Source organism: Hemiscyllium ocellatum, chromosome 13 (genome assembly GCF_020745735.1).
Source record: "Hemiscyllium ocellatum isolate sHemOce1 chromosome 13, sHemOce1.pat.X.cur, whole genome shotgun sequence".
NCBI lineage: Eukaryota > Metazoa > Chordata > Chondrichthyes > Orectolobiformes > Hemiscylliidae > Hemiscyllium > Hemiscyllium ocellatum.
Window position 1 is genome coordinate 14,555,994 of NC_083413.1, and position 17,970 is coordinate 14,573,963.

The window sequence follows — 17,970 nt, forward strand, 5'->3', positions numbered from 1 at the left end:
GAAGCCGTTGTAAACCAGGAGATGTGTTATTTCCAGCATGCTCCACACCAACATCGTTAGTGCAGTCTCAACCAACGGGTGGGAAGCGGAAAGCTTCCCGATCAGATCTGGAGTCAGGCCGGGATGCCCACTGTCTCCTGCCTTGTGTCTGTGTTGTATAGAGTCCATTAGGAAAGATGCCAAGCCTGAGAAGGGTAACTATTCCAGGCCGTGGAGGCCTGTGGATCAAAGCCTCCCTGTACAAGGATGATGTTGCTGTTTTCTGCTCTGATCCACTGTCAGTGCACAGACTTATGAGCATCTGTGACCAGTTTGAACTGGCCTCGGGAGCCAAGATAAATTGAGGCAAGAGTGAGGCCATGTTCTTTGGAAACTGGGCCGACCAATCCTTTAGCCCTTCACTGTCAGAGCAAAGTACCTGAAAGTGCTGGGAATATGGTTTGGAGGGGCCAGGGCAATTGCAAAATCTTGGGAGTAGCGTATCACCAAGGTGAGGTAGAAACTGATCCTTTGGAAGCACTGTGCTGTCACAGTCACTCGAGCTATCTTTCACTTTGTTTGGAGGTCAAAGGTCGACTGGTTCTGCAAGGACACCATGTACAAAGCTCTGAATAAGTTGAGGAAGGATGTGCCTAATGTTGCCCTCATCCTAATGGCCACCTTTGTGTGTGGCTGCATCAAGCTGTGTGTAGACCCTTGCTACACAAACACCAAATGTCACTATGTGCTGAGGTTCTACCTGTCCCTGGTGTTGTGAAGGATGGGACTGGCCTCATTGCTGCAGAATGCTCTGAGTAGTTCTGTATCACCTGTCCTTCATGGAGAAACTTGTGAAGAAAAACACCTTTGACCTCAAGTCCATCAGGAAGTGGTCAACACACGGTATCCTGCAGGGAAAGGAGAGGGCGTGTCTTGTCAGGTTGTTCCCTGAGGAGACTGTCAAAGTCATTAGGCAGAATATCTCACCACCAGAATGTTCCAACAAGCACCAAGACGTTGCCTGGCTGATGATGAGAAAGGCACTACCTTTGCACGGCCCGGACTGTCTGCACCAACACGCTATCCTTGAAGTGGTTGGGATGGTGCTAGAGGGTTGCTGGTGGAGATGGTAGAAACTGCCACACACCTGCTGGAATGTGCCTTTATAAAGGAAGTCAGAAGGGAGATGCCATGTTTTTTGTCAAGGTTTGTCCCGAGCAGCTCCATGACGAAGGACTCCTTGGTCTGTTTCCCGGGGCGCATACCGAGACAAACATCGACTGCGCTTGGAAGACCATCAACTCGGAGAAGGATGCTCTTTGATCTGCCCGAAACCCGAAAGAGGAAGGAGTTGACTTCAACCAAATGATGCAGATTGTCACATTCCAAGGCCTAGGGCCATGTGCTGAGGGATGCACTAAAGCTTGGGGCAGCTGCCACCAAGGCGCAGTGGGGAAAGACCACCATCGGAGGTCTTTCTGTCAAAATTAATTGGGAGTCTGTTCTGTTATCCGGATCTACCTGGTACCTCGAATGCATCCAAATATAGTCTTGCACAATTAAGAAATACATTTGGTTTGCTTGCTGGTTAGAATCAAACTCCAATATTTGTTTGTTGTTTCTTGTGTTACTGTACAGAACCAAACTACTTCAGTGGCTTTGTGTGTATGGAAAGATATTGTCATGATTAAAGTTTTTTTTTGAAATGAAGATAAAATGGTACATTCCTGAAAGAGGTTCTACAGGTAGTCAGTTTAGAGTCAGGTTGGGAAAGTTATCAAATTTCTTGTAAACAGAAAAGGTGACCAAAAAAAATTGTGCATGTGGTCACACATTTCTAGATTTCACTTTCACTGATTAGTGCAACATAGTGAAGAGGTGTCATGTGATAATGCTATTTTCCAGAACCTGAAGCTATTCAGGTTGTATTATCATAATTTTACTGTCAGATTATGCACTTTAGTAGGAAAGTTAAGAGAAGCTGAATGTCCTTTAACTGGAGAAAGACTGCAGAAAGTTACAGATTTGGGAGTCCGTATCTGTGAATCTCAAACAGCTAGCTGCCAAGTACTCGGGATGTTGGCCTTTATTTCAAAGGGAATTAACCATTAAAAGAGACGCATCTTTCTAAAACTATACAAGGTATTAGTTAGATTGCGGCTGGAATTTAGTGAACAGTTTTGGTCCCATTATCTAAGGAAATACATACTAAAATTGGAGGCAAATTCGAGAAGGTTCGTTAGACTGATCGTGTGGATGGGATGATTGTCTTATGAGGAGTGTTTGAGTAGGTTGGGCATGTACTCACTGGAGTTTTGAAGAATGAGAGATGACCTTTTTGAAACACAAGGGATTCTTAGCGGATTTGACAGGGTAAATGTAGAAAGGTTATCTCCCCTAGTGAGTGTGTCTCGGACCTCTCAGAATCTCAGAATGAGTGATCAACCAATTAGGACAGAGATGAGGAAGAATTTCTTCTGTGGAATTCTTTACCACAGAGGGCTGTGATGGCTGGGTCATTAAGTCCATTCAAGGCGGAGATAAATAGATAGATAAATAGATAGATAGATAGATTTTTAAACAGTAAGGGGATTCGAGGATTATGGAGATAAGGTAGGAATGTGAAGTTGAGTGTTATCAGATCAATTATGATCTCAATTCATGGCAAAGCAGACTTGATGGACTGAATGGTCTGCTCCTACTCCCTTTCCTTATACATTCCCTGCTGAATGACCTTCCTAAATTATGCATGGCCTGTCAATCCCAGTGAGGGTCAGTTCTTGTCTCAGCCCACGTTCTACAGCATTGACCCAAGTAAGAAGCAGATTTGCAGTGTTATAAATGAAACCTTTTTGCCTCTTTTATAGCTTCCCTCATTAGCTGGCACCCAGTTTTATAGGAACACCTTTAAATACTGAGTAGAGAGTAGGTGAGGAATGAGAGGCATGAAGTTTCCTGTTATGGGGAAATTTAGAATTAAGGGTAACCATTTCAAAATAATGCTGATTTATGGTAGAGATCAGGATTTTTAAAAAAGTTGCATGTGGGTCATAAATCTTGTGAACTTCCTTCCTCAAAAAGCAGTGAAAGCAGAGAACTGGAATATTGTGAAAGTAGAGATAGATTCTTGATGGGTGTTGGGGTGAAAGGTCATTGGAAGTAGGCAGTCTCGTGGAATAATTAGACCAATCGTGATCTTATTGAGTGACAGAGCAAGTTTGAGGGGCCGATTCGCCTACTCCTGCTCCAATTCATATTTAATAGAAAGAATGGCCAAAGAGCCAAATTATAACCCTTCTTATTTTGAAGGAGTTGGATAATTTGATTTGAATCTTTCAATGGCAAGACTAAAGACTCTCTCAAAAGTGATGAAGGTGATACATCACATTCTGGATCCAAGATGGCAGTGGAGTAGGCTCATGATCTGGAACTCCACCACTCTGTCCGTTTCTTTTCTTCTTTCTTTTTCTTTTCATATCTTTCATTCCTTTCCACTTACCCCAGGCAGCTGAGCCAGCAGTCGACCAGAGGTGAAGCCCAATGGTGGGCATTAGGGACACCTGACCTCGAGGTGAAGCCCAGTGTGGACTCATCTGTTCCATCTGCTTTTATGTTTTTCCCTCTTTCTTTGCTTTAGAAGGACTGTAATACTGAACTTTAAACTTTATCTTTTTCATGTATACCTAAGATTTTATACCTAGGCATCTCTGCACCTAAGATGGTGCCAGAGATGGCGACTTTGTAAACTTTTCACTGTGCTCCTGCATCTCTGTACTTGAGTGGACATGTGACAAGAAAACCTAATTCTATTTCTAACATTCAGGAGAGTGACAGTGCATGCTGAGATGTAGAGTTGGTGAAGATATCAGAACGAGGGTGGATGAAGGTGGTATTAGAATCTTAAGAAGAGAACAATTTTAACTCAGTGTGCAGAAGACAGTGGATGTTGGTAAGGTCAAGGGTAATGGTTGTACCAGAAATTCTGAGGGAAGTGTATGGATACCGAACTCTGCATGTCATGTTGTAACAGGCACAATATCGATACAAGTTGTACGTTTGGTATGCTTTTCTTTATTGGTCAGAGTATTGAGTACAGGAGTTGGGAGGTCATGTTGCGGCTGTACAGGACATTGGTGAGGCCGCTGTTGGAATATTAACTTGCAATTCTGGTCTTCTTCCTATCGGAAAGATGTTGTGAAACTTGAAAGGGTTCAGAAAAGATTTACAAGGATGTTGCCAGGGTTGGAGGATTTGAGCTATAGGGAGAGGCTGAACAGGCTGGGACTGTTTTCCCTGGACATCGGAGGCTGCGGGGTGACCTTATAGAGGTTTACAAAATTATGAAGGGCATGGATAGGGTAAATAGACAAAGTATTTTCCCTGGGGTCGGGGAGTCCAGAACTAGAGGGCATAGGTTTAGGGTGAGAGGGGAAAGATATAAAAGAGACTTAAGGGACAACTTTTTCACACAGAGGTTGGTGCGTGTATGGAATGAGTTGCCAGAGGAAGTGGTGGATGCTGGTACAATTGCAACATTTAAAAGGCATCTGGATGGGTATATGAATAGGAAGGGTTTGGAGGGATATGGGTCGGGTGCTGGCAGGTGGTACTAGATTGGATTGGGATATCTGGTCGGCATGGATAGGTTGGACTGAAGGCTCTGTTTCCATGTTGTACATCTCTATGACTCTATCTATAACATAGAACACAGAGCAATGCAGCATAGAACAGGCCCTTTGGCCCTTGATGTTGCGCCGACCTGTGAACTGATCTAAGCCCATCCCCATACAGTATTCCCATCATCATCCATGTGCTTATCCAAGGATTGTTTAAATCTCCCTATGTGGCTGAGTTAACTACATTGGCAGGCAGGGCATTCTATGCCTTTTACCACTCCCTGTCTTAAATCTATCACCCCTCAATTTGTAGCTCTGCCCCCCCCCCCCCCCCCCCCCCCCGCCCCCCCATACAAGCTGATGTCATTATCTTAGGGTAGACAGTGAAAGTCTTTTTCCTATCTAATCCTCTGATCATCTTGCATGTCTCTATCAAATCCCCTCTTAGCCTTCCTCTCTCCAGTGGGAACAGACCCAAGTCTTTCCTCATAAGACCATCTTTCCAGACCAGGCTACATCCTGGTAAATCTCCTCTGTACGTTTTCCAATCCTTCCACATCCTTTCCAAAATATGGTGATCAGAACTGTACACAATATTTCAGTGTGACCGCACTAGCGTTTTGTGTAGTTGCAGCATAACATTGCAACTCCAGAACTCAGTCTCTCTACCAGTAAAACTTAACACCCCGTATGCCTTCTTAACAGCGCTATCAACCTGGGTGGCAACTTCCAGGGATCTATGTATATGGACTCCAAGGTCTCTTTGCACATCCACACTACCAAGAATCTTTCCATTGACCCAGTACTCTGCCTTCCTGTTATTTTTCCCAAAGTGAATCACCTCACAGTTATCTGTATTGAATTCCATTTGCCACCTCTCAGCCCAATTCTGCAGTTTATCCAAGTCCCTCTGCAACTTGCAACATTCTTCCACACTGTCCACCACTCCACCGACTTTAGTGTCTTGTGAAACTTATTACCCCATTCACCTATGCCTGCGTCCAAGTCATTTATAAAATTGATAACAGCAGTGGTCCCAAAACAGATCCTTGTGGCACACCAGTAGTAACTGGACTCAAGGCTGAATATTTTCCATCAAACACCACTTGCTGCCTTCTTATAGAAATCCAGTTTCTAATCCAAACTGCTAAATCACTCTAAATTTCATGCCTCTGCATCTTCTCCAACAGCCTACCATGTGGAACCTTATCAAGGTCTTTACTGAATTTCATGTACACCACGTCAACTATCCTTGGTCACCTTCTCAAAAAACCCAATGAGGTTTGTGAGACATGACCTGCCCTTGACGAAACTGTGTTGACTATCTGCAATCAAATTGTTGCTTGTTAGATGATCATAAATCCTATCTCTTGTAATCCTTTCCAAAACTTTTCTTACAACAAACATAAGGCTCACTGGTCTATAATTACTTGGATCATCTCTACTGCCCTTCTTGAACAAGGGCACAACATTTGCAATCCTCCAGTCCTCTGGTACTAAACCTGTCGACAATGATGACTCAAAGATCAAGGCCAAAGCTCCAAAATCTCCTCCCTAGATTCCCAGAGAATCCTTGGATAAATCCCATCTGGCCCGGGGGACTTGTTTACTTTCACTCCTTCTAGAATTGATAACACCACCTCTTTACTAACCTTAATTCTGTCAAGTCTGATCACCCATATCTCATTTTTCTCCTCTGCAATTTTCTCCTTTTCCTGAGTGAAACCAGATGAGAAATATTCATTTAGCATCTCTCCAATTTCCCACTTCTGTTTTTGACTGGCCCTATTCCTACCATGGTCATCCTTTTATTCCTCATGTACCTATAGAAAGCTTTAGGGTTCTCCTTTATTCTACCTGCAAAAGACTGTTCATGTCCTCTCCTTGCTCTTCTTAATTCTCTTTAAATCCTTCCTAGCTAATCTGTAACTCTCCATCGCCTCATCGGAACCACCTCATCTCAACACCACACAAGCCTCCCTCTTCTGCTTAACAAGAGATGCAGTTTCTTTGTAAATCACAATTCCCTTACCATATCACTTCCTACCTGTCTGACAGGGACATACCTATCAAGTACACGCAATATCTGTTCCTTGAACCAATTCCATATTTCAATTGTCCCCATCCCTGCACTTTGCTACCCCATTCTATGCATCCTAAGTCTTGCCTAATCACATTATAATTATCTTTCCCCCTTCAATAACTCTTGCCCTGTGGCACATACCTATCCTTTTCCATCGCTAAACTAAATGTAACTGAATTGTGGTCGCACTCTCCAAAGTGCTCACCTACCACGAAATCAAACACCTGGCCTAGTTCATTACCAAGCACCAGATCCATGTGGCCTCCCCTCTTGTTGACCTTTTGACATATTGTGTCAGGAAAACCTCCTGCACACATTGGACAAAACTGATCCATCCATTCTAGTTTTGATTTATTTAATTTACTCATTGTCATGTGTATTTTGTTACGAAATATAGTGAAAATTGTTGTATAGCATCACCACTCTCCAGTGCTGTCTTAAAACACAGAAAAACAAATCAAAACATGGGATATAAAGGCCAAAAAGTAAAAGAAAAACACCAGAGAAAGTGCTTAAAATTGCAGTCCTTGTTGTTAAGTTCTCTGCCAAGGGCTTGGGAACCAGGCATGAATCCCCATCGCTGGGCCGTCAATGCCAGCATGAAAATCATTATTCTTTAGCGCCATTTTGCCTCCACAGATGCCCTTACCATTGAGAGTCCTTGCTGGAGCTACCAATGCAGGCGTCATTGATGCTGCCTGGTACTGCACATGCCCAATCCCAACTCCATTTTGTATGGAAGCTGATCTGCAGCTGCCCCAAATTGCTTCACTACCAAACAGTATGTTACTATTTTAAAAGTATGTTACTATTATGTAGGAACGCATGATCACAACGAGTTGACAAATGTCAGTAGTGTGCTCTTCTAATGTCAGTGAAACATTGTCTTGATCACTCAAGGCTGGCACTTTTAATACAGTTTGCTGCAACATTGGTACAATGGAGGCTTATATCCTCAAATATCTATAGCCTACTTCAAGTATTGATTATCCACTGACAAACATGGAACAGGAGTGTGTTGTCAAAAAACATGCCATATCAATGCTTGCTTTATTGATGGATATAAGCAGAAATGGAATTTTTAATCTAGAAAATTATTCTACTCTTTATTTCTTACTGGATGTATATGATTTGGCTGTTCAGGTGGTCACTTTTGAGTTAGATTGGGAAAGATATCAAACTTCTCGTGCACTGTGAGGTGACAAACATTGTGCTTATGATCACTATTAGTCTTTCTGGATTTGACTCTGAGCCAGTTATTCTGTGTTTTGCTCCCTACTATATGTTCCTTCCTGCGTAAAATTCCAACAAATAACTGAGAGTACTAAATGTGCTGAAGTTGTGCTTCTTTGATGTGGAGCTACCGCTGGAAGTTAATTTGAAGCAGGTTTCAAGAGAATTACAGATTTTTCTGATGATTTGCAAACTGAAATAACTGGTTGCAATCTCAGCAGAGGCTACACTCGGGCCAGGAAGTTAAGTTCTTCATTCACAGCTGTCTGCTCAAGTTGGTTGCATCTGAATGGATCTTTCAGCTCAACTTATCAGTGCTGTTGTTTAAACTCCATTCAATCCCATCGCTCTTTATCTAACCCTATTCGTATACATTTCTTTCTGATGTGTTTATTTTGCTTCTCTTAAAATGGAGCTGTTATTTCCCAGCAACTCTGTTGTGCCACTAAGATGCAGAAGTGCTGGTGATGTTCAGCTGAACAGTCAGAGTTTGTGGAGAGGGCAGCCACGTTAAGGATTACAGTTGTTGACCTCTTGTTGGAAATAAAATACAGAATATTAACATTTAAAAAGGAAGAGAAAGAAAGCGGAAGTGCTTAAATAAATAATGTGGTGGTTAAATGGCTGAACCGACCTTAACATAAGACAAATCGAAGAATGATAATGAAAGAAGAACAATAAAGGCAGAAGAAGCATTTGAAACAGTGGACATGGTTTTAAAGATGCTAAGTTGTCTTGACTGTAAAAACACAGCAGAAGTGTTTGAAAGCGAGAATTGAGGACTGTACCTTAATGGGAAATACTCGACTTTTAGTTTCAAATGAGCAAATTAGGTGAGAATACAAAAAAATACATGCTGAGCCCTATTTTAAGATATATCACAAATGTACCAATGGTATAATGTAATTTAAGAATTAAGAAGAACTCGATACAGTGACACAATTATCCACTTAAGCTGGAAGAAAAGTTGCACAGACTCTCGCACTAATAACTGTAAACTACCCACTTCTATCAAATGATGGGACACCCCAATCCTTCAGAAATGTATTCCACATGATTAGTATTCATCCTTAAAAAGTAGTAGGAGTTAAAGTTGGAATTATTATTTTTACTCATTCATAAGATGTGGGCGTCGCTGGCTGGGCCGGTGTTTTATCTCCCATTCCTTGTTGTTCTCGAGAAGGTGGTGGGGAGAGCTGCCTTCTTGAGAGCTGCAGTCCATTTGGTGCAGATAGACACGGCACAGAATGCCCTGAGGGAGGGATTTTGACCAAGTGTCACTGAAGGAACTGCAATATACAGAAGAACCTCGATTATCCAAATATCGGATTATCCGGCAAGATCGAAAGGTTCCGATGCTTGCTAAACTATGTTATCCGGCATTCGATTAACCGGAATTTGATTAACCCACTGAAACACTCCTCACCTGTGTCCTTCAGATAATCGAGGTTCCTCTGTATTTCCAAGTCAGGATGGTGGTGCAAAACCTTCTCAAGATGGGGTGAGAGAAAAAAGCCAAAGGACTGTAGTCACTGGAAATCAGAAACAAAAACAGAAAAAACCCTTCTAAGGAAACCTGAAACATTAACTCCAATTTCATTCCACAGATGCTGCCAGACCTGCTGAGTTTCTCCAGCAATTTTTGTTTTTGTTTCTTGTGGTAAAACTTTGCCTCAAGTCACGAGGAAATTACTTAGCCTGAGACTTTGAGTCTTGTTTCAAGAAACTTTTTTTGTGAATTCACAGAGAGGCTGCTACAGTCTCCACTGTCTCATAGCACTCTCTTGAGCTAAATAGTCAGCCTATATTAATTCAATAATACAAACAACTTTGCTTGTTTTACTTTAGATTACATGCAGCATTCAAGTAATGTTGTATACAGTAAATCAAGATAGAGAAAAGCACAGTGCAGTTGCTCTTTGTTCCTGACATTGCTCAAGGACCGTGAGACGAAAGAGCTTAATATACACTCTCTGTATTTCATCAAACTATAATTACACGACCTCAGTCTTTATCTCCAGCAGTAGTTTTCCACTCCAGCTGCCTGAGAGCCAGGTAATCTTTTACCTTGGTCAAGTATCCCATCATGCAGCAGTATGTCAAGTTATTACTACTTCCACAATTCCTTCCTTGTTGATCCTCCAGCTCAACACCTTATCCAGGATACCAGCACATCCAAAAAAGAGAGCACATATCCTTCTGGAAAAGGACACACCTGTTTCTCATAGAGGTCATCGTGGGGTACGATCCAGTAGATGATCTCCCGCTTTGGAGCAGAAAATGTGATAGGAATGAGCTGTGCCCAACAACAGCCTGTAGTTCTCCATGTGATACTCCGCCACTCCCTCACCACCAGATACCTGGAGGAAGAACGCCTCATCTTCTGCCTCGGAACACTTCAACCCCAGGGCATCAATGTGGACTTCGACAGTTTCCTCATTTCCCCTTCCCCCACCTCACCCTAGTTCCAAACTTCCAGCTCAGCACTGTCCCCATGACTTGTCCGACATGCCTATCTCCTTTTCCACCTATCCACTCCATCCTCTCCTCCCTGACCTGTCACCTTCATCCTCTCTCCCACTCACCTATTGTACTCCATGCTACTTTCTCCCCACCCCCACCCTCCTCTAGCTTATCTCTTCATGCTTCAGGCTCACTGCCTTTATTCCTGATGAAGGGCTTTTGCCTGACACTTTGATTTCGCTGCACCTTGGATGCTGCCTGAACTGCTGTGCTCTTCCAGCACCACTAACCCAGAATCTGGTTTCCAGCATCTGCAGTCATTGTTTTTATATCAGGAATATGAGAGTCAAGGTGATGAGCCCAAGGTCTAAGGAGGATCCCCACTTACCCAGATAGCGGAAGTTAGAAGAACACCTAGAATCGAAATGGGAGCTTAATTTCTTAACCTCCGTGTGAATGTGAATCATCAAATCGGAGACATGTTTAGAGTTACCCTGTATGTCGGTACACCATCCCACCCCCCAGTAACAGCACAGGGCCCACTGTTCTAACTGCGACATGTTCAGCTAAGATCTCAGTCAGGGTCTCAAGCGGTATCATTGGTGACAGTTTCCAGTACTGTTTTTAATTTGCTCAATTCTTGGGAATGCAGACAGATTCCAAAATGAATAGAGGACATCCACCCAGGTGAAGAATCCAGTGAGGGATCCCTTTGGCTTCAGGGGTGAAGGTAATCCATCTGAGACTTTGATGCAAGGTACTACATATCATATAACATGACCCTCTCCAATCTGAGGGAAGCCAAGGATGGGCCTCAAAACTGCCAATAAAATAGGTGCCATTGTAAGAGGTTAATTTGGAATCTCTGCCCCTCCACAACTTTGGACCAGGGTCTTTACACAGAAATCTTATCAAGGGCACTAGACCAATTAACCAAAAAGTGACCTTGGGTAATTTTGGGTAGGTTCAGTCCAGGAGGTAACAAAAGAACATAAGTGTCAGTAGAGATGTTCCCATCTAGTGTGAAGCAAATGGTATCACTAACTACAAGGAAAGGGGGGCATTTGGGATCTGTCATAGTCGGATTGGTACCAATCTTGGAATCGGGCCAGTTTAGACTCGGCTGACTTCTACTCCTGCACGTCCTCATGGTTATCGGGTTCACCTGAAGAGTTTTGGCACATTAGCCATTTGGCAACTTCAGGCCTGCTAAAGGATGTGGGCCACAAAGGGATAACACCCTGTGAATGGGTCGACATACGGGCACATACTAAACAGGCAGTTTCTTTTCCCACCATACGAGTGCTGATAGGCCAGATGCATGGTGCATTGATCGTCTTAGTCGCTTTATTCCTGTGTCATAGGGGAAGCTGTTTTCCTGAGCCATACTCTCCGGCACACAAGGCTTCTCGAAAAGTTGAACCCAAGATCCCAAGCACCAATGCAAAGGATTGTCCCCAGGGGTTCCACACAGGAAAAAATACACTCTACCCCCCTGACCCCTACATTGACAAACCCTGATGTGTCACACAAGAATTGTCGCCATGGGGTCGGGAGCAATTCAAATCAAATCTCTGCCTGACACATGCCGGCAACCTGTCTCCCTCCTTTCATACACTTGCTCAAAAACCCTTTTAGTTTCCGTGTCTTCCCTTGCAGTGAATTCCTTACGGGTCGTGATCTCCCCTCATGTCCCTGAGAAGCACTACAAGGTAATCCTGGAAAAATGCCCGACAGCAGAGGTTTAACTTAAAAAAACCAGCATTGCAAAGTATTTGGTTCTCTTTTTGACCTCTCACTGCAGTGGAAGAAAGATGGTTGCCTCTCCTCAGATCCTGACCCATCCTTTGCATATTCCAACTAAAATCAGCATTAGAGCACGATACACATTGTAGTATGTCATCATTACAGAACTGATGAGTACTTTTGGCATGCCCATCACAAGGCCATACATCTCTATTTTCAGTTGTTTGTAGGCTGGGGTAGCTCAGGAATTGCAGGGTTCGCTTTAGTAGTTGTCGAGTTGGTGGACTTATGTATTTTGCAGTTGATCGTGTGCGACCACTCCTTGTGTCCTTCCAGTTTAACTGCAGTTTGGGTTGTCAGTAACACTTGATATGGTCCCTTCCATCTAGGCAACAGAGCGCCTTTGTCAAGAGACTTAATGTGCATTAAATTGACAGATCTAAAAGGGTGTGTGTTTGACCCATGACCTCTATCACCTTTGACTGATTGGCCTGGGCTGCTCTGCTCAGGGCTTGGGCGTACTGTGTGTTTTCTCATTCAAACCACATCAGGGCTATTTCTAACGTAGACAGAGGGGGTTGGGTACCACTAGTCATGGTCTTCCTCTAAGTGTTTCAAACAGGGTTAGACCTGTGGTTCTATTAACCCGGTTTCAGAGGGTGTACAGGATAATAGGCAAAGCTTCAGGCCACTTTCATCTAATTTCCTGAAAAGTCTTTGCAAGGGTTTTTTTTAGCATCCCATTCATTCCACTATTCCTGAGGGCTGGGGTTGATAGGGGATGTGAACCTTCCACACAAATCCCAGTACTGCACACAGTGCTATTATTACTTTGCTAGTAAATTGGTACCCCTGTTATGATTCATTTGTCCCAGTATTCCAAACTGGGGGATAATATCTTGCATAGGAAATTTTACTCCTGTTCGGGCATTAGCTCTTTTGGTGAGAAATGCCTCCATCATCTGGAGAAGATATCTACTATGACCGTTATGTATGTAAACCCTCCTGAGGGGGTCATCTGGACAAAATCAGTCTGCAAGTTCACAAATGGCCCTTCTAGGATAGATAGATGATCAAAATGTGCAAGTATTCTTCCTCTGTTGTATTGTTAGCAAATAACACAGGTTGGAGTCTGAGCAGATAGGGGAAGCCCTAAATGAGATTTTTGGCTTTGGTTTTCACTAAGGAAAGGGAATGACAATGAGAACTTTTTGTGAATGAGACCTTTGAGGAGCTGGGAAACAGGCTTGAACAGATCAAGGTTGATGAAGTTGATGTGCTGGAAATTTTGACATATATTAAGATTGATAAGTCCCCAGGACCAGACCAGATTTATCCTAGGTGGCTCCAGGAAGTGAGAAAGGTGGTTGCTAAGCTGCTGGCAAAGATCTTTGCTTCCTGACTCTCCACAGGGAGTTGTACCAGAGGATTGGAGTGAGGCGAATGTTGTTCCTCTTTTCAAGAAGGAGCACAGGCAAATCCCGGGCAATTACAGACCAGTCAGTCTTATGTCTGTGGTCAGCAAGGTTTTGGAAAGAATTCTGAGGGATAGGATTTATGACTATTTGGAAAATCAGAGTGTGATTAAAGGCAGTCAGCATGGCTTTGTGAGAGGCAGGTCATGCCTCACACATCTTATTGAGTTCATTGAGGAGTTGACAAGACAGGTTGATGAAGGTCAAGCAGTGGATGTGGTGTACGTGGACTTCACCAAGACATTTGATAGGGTTCCCCATGGTAAGCTCATTCATAAAGTCAGGTGATATGGGATACGAGGAGATTTGGCTATCTGGATTCAGAATTGGCTGGCTGACAGAAGGCAGAGAGTGGTTGTGGATGGAAAGTATTCTGCCTGGAGGTCGGTGTTGAATGGTGTCCTGCAGGGCTCTGTTCTTTGGCCTCTGCTCTTTGTAGTTTTTATAAATGACTTGGATGAGGAGATTGAGGGGTGGGTTAGTAAATTTGCAGATGACACTAAGGTTGGAGGTGCCATTGATAGTATTGAGGGCTGTTGCAGGCTGCAGCGCGACATAGACAGAAATGGCAGATGGACTTCAACCTGGATAAATGCGAAGTGATGTATTTTGGAAGGTTGAACTTGAATGTTGAATATAGGATTAAAGACCGGATTCTTGGCAGTATGGAAGAACAGAGAGATCTTGGTGTTCAAGTGCATAGATCCATTGAAGTTGTCATCCAAGTGGATAGGGTTGTTTAGAAAGTATATGGTGTTTTGGCTTTCATTAATCGGGGATCAAGTTTAAGAGCCGCGAGGTTTTGCTGCAGCTCTACAAGTCGCTGGTGAGACTGCACTTGGAATATTGTGTCCTATTCTGGTCGCCCTACTATAGGAAAGATACAGAGGCTTTGGAGAGGGTGCAAAGAAGGTTTACCAGGATGCTGCCTGGACTGGAGGGCTCGTCTTATGAAGAAAGGTTGAATAAGCTCGGACAGAGTCAATAGCCAGAGACCTTTCCCCAGGGCAGGATTGACTGGTACAAGAAGTCATAGTTTGAAGATATTAGGAAGAAGGTATAGAGGAGATGTCAGAGGTAGGTTCTTTATGCAGAGAGTTGTGAAGTGTTAGCAGTGTTAGTGGAAGCAGAGTCATTTTAAGAGACTTTTAAGAGACTGCTGGACATGCACATGGACAGCAGTGAGTTGTGGGGCATGTAGGTTAGGTTATTGTATTTTAGATTAGGAATAATCCTCGGCTCAACAACGTGTACTTTTCTATATTCTATGTTTCAGCAACATGGTTTACTCCTGGCATATCTACTATCTTAAAACATTGTTAGGGATTTGATGTAACATCCCTCCTTTTCCTACATGACCTTGCCCAGGTGTCAACCGGGCAAGAGCATGGAGGAGAGTACGCGGACAGACCACCCTACCATCAGAATGCTGCCAAAGACCAGAAGCGTCAAGGGAGAATCCAGCCTGAGCCCAGAAATCCCTCTGAGGTTAGAAGAATGATTAATGAGACTCCTAACCCATTGAAGAAGTCTATCCCCTTCCATAACTGGCTGGTCCAAACCTGCCAAATTATAACTCCTTACTGGAGATGTTCTTCTTGGAGCCAAAGTTGCATATGCCACCTCCTCGGCGGCTGTTAAGGATTCCTTTTCAGTCCCAGTCGAGAAAATGAGGATTAGATAGAGGGAGGAGCAGCAGGGTCAGGAAAATATCCCCCAGAAAGAAATGCTCCGGAACTGAGCTACACAGGCAGCATAGCGACCTTGGAGACATCACTGAATGCCTTCAAAAGGAAGGGGAACCCATTGTTGATTTTGTTGCCCGTTTTAAGGACAGGTGGGAATCATCCACGGGAGTGCCTCTGGAAGGAAATGATCCTTCCGTGGTACAGACTCTGTTAAAAAGTGGTGAGCCCCAGATAGTTCAGGTTTTCAAGCTTACTAATCTCACCTGGCAACAGCAGAATTCGGGGGCTGTAGTTACCTCCCTCACTAATATGGACCATCAAGGTCTATTCAGTAAGAAGTCTGAGGGTCTCAAGAGCTAGTTTGTCCAATATCACCAATCTTCGAACAAAATGCCCCGAAGATATTACCCACCTCGTTTAGATGGGGGTGGGAATTTGGGGGGCAGGGGCCAGTTCGGTCCAAGGATAATGACATTTGCCATCAGTGTGGTCGGAAGGGTCTTTGGGCTAGAGATTGTCAGGTGCAGTTGGCTGTTTCCTCTGCAACTGCAGGAATTCAGCCCTCTGTGCTTACCCCAGCATTTACACTCTCAGATCCCTTCCAGATTACACAATCAACCAGTCTATCTCTAATCCAATCCTCCAAAATTCGATTCCACATGTTTAGCATCCCTGTTTAAAATATAGTGGTGTTTCCTATTGGAATTGAGCTTATTAAAGCTCAAATCTGCAGGAGATTCTAGATCATGATAACTCATTTGTTTTTTTCTTAAGAAAATGTATTAAAGTTGTTTTTCGTTCTTTGGAGAAGAGCTAAGAATTGTGTCCTTAAACTTGTGTCCCCTGGTTACACACCGTCCTGCTAGTGAGTAAGAGATTTCTTCATGCTTATTATATCAAAGAGCATTCAGAATTGTCAATGTCTCTATTAAATCTCTTTTTAACAGCCAGAACTCGAAAGATAACACTCTACAGCCCCATGGTTTCTTCATGTTCGTGCGCTCAGGAGAACTTTCTTGATCACTCTGTCTCTGTCTCTTTCCCAAGAAACCATTTTGGGATCTAATGTTGGATAATGAAATGGATCAAGCAGTGAATGCCACTGAGCAGAAGCACTTTATGATTAGTATCAGTCTGCAGTATCACAAGGTTTATATTAGTTAAGGAGAATCGGGTCAAAGACTAATTTAAAATAAAAATACTTATTTAGTCCTCCAGTTCATTTCAGCAGGTTGAGAGGAATCTGGTGCAATTAAACTGGAATCAAAGCTTGAAGGACAGGAATATAATGGAACAGTGGGCAGCTCACATTTACCAACATTGTATTCCATTCTCTTTAAAAGGTGGTTTGGGTATAGCCTATTCCTGCAAATAAAGAAAGGAAAGGCGACCACTAGACGGATGCACAGTGGTTAGCACTGCTGCCTCACAGCGTCAGAGACCCTGAGGCAGGTTCAATTCCCACCTCAGGCAACTGTCTGTGTGGAGTTTGCACGTTCTCCCCGTGGGTTTCCTCCGGGTGCTCCGGATTCCTCCCACAGTCCAATACATGAGCAAGTTAGGTGAATTGGCCATGTTAAATTGCCCGTCGTGTTAGTGAAGGGGTAATTGCTCTGCGGAGGGTCGGTATGGACTTGTTGGGCCGAAGGGCCTGTTTCTACACTAAGTAATCTAATCTACTCGAGCTCCCTGGGGGACTAAGGACTTAAAAAGCAGGATGAAGCAGAAACTCTGTCTGGTTGACTGATAGAAATCAGAAACAAAAACCAAAAGACTCAAAATCTGATGACTCGTATCAACTTGAAGATTCAAAGGAGAACCAGGTTGAATATAGAAGGTGCTGAGAAATAAAAAAGGAAATGAAAGACAGCTGCCAATCAATTCTTGCACAATCATATGGGGAATTCAGAGCTGGCATTTTAGGAGATTATCGGTTGTCCAAGTTTCATAGTACTAGAAGCAGGAGAAGGCCACTTGGCCCCTCGTGCTTGCTCTGCCATTCATTAAGACCACGGCTGATCTATCCATTGTCTCGGCCGCTCCTTCCTGCATTATCCACATAACCCTTAATTCCCCTCCCATGCAAAAACCTATCCAACTGTGTCTTGAATATATTTAATGAAGCTGCCTCTACTGCCTTGTTGGACAGAGAATTCTGGGATTTCCTACATCCCCTAATTTTGAGGCCATGTCTCCCAGTCCTAGTCTCACCCACTGCCTGCCTCTATCTTAACTATTCCTTTCATAATTTTATATGTGTCTATAAGATCTCTCTCATTATTCTAAATTCTAGCGAGTACAGTCCCAGGCGGCTCAACCTCTCCTCATAGGGTAACCCCCCTCATCTCTGGAAACAAACCGGTGGACCTCCTCTGCACGAGCTCCAAAGCCAGTATATCCTTCCTCAAGTATAGAGACCAGAACTGTGTGCACAGTATTCCAGGTGCGGCCACACTAACACCTTGTACAATTGCAGCAAAGTCTCCCGGCTCTTAAATTCACCCTCTCTGGCAATGAAAGCCAATATTCTGTTTGCCTTCCTGATTTCCTGTTGCACCTGTATATCAACTTTTAGCGATTCATGAACAAGCATTCCTAAGTCCCTCTGCACAACAGCACGCTGCAATCTTTCACCATCTAAGTAAGACTCTGACTTAGTATTTTTATTTTCAAAGTGGATTAGCTCA

At 43.5% G+C, this 17,970-nt stretch overlaps 1 protein-coding gene across 5 annotated transcripts in view; it reads left to right on the forward strand.

The window, feature by feature from the left end:
• The window catches only part of LOC132821781 (mediator of RNA polymerase II transcription subunit 12-like protein), a 604,412-nt gene that overhangs the window by 358,780 nt on the left and 227,662 nt on the right, over window positions 1-17,970 (forward strand). The window lies entirely within an intron of this gene.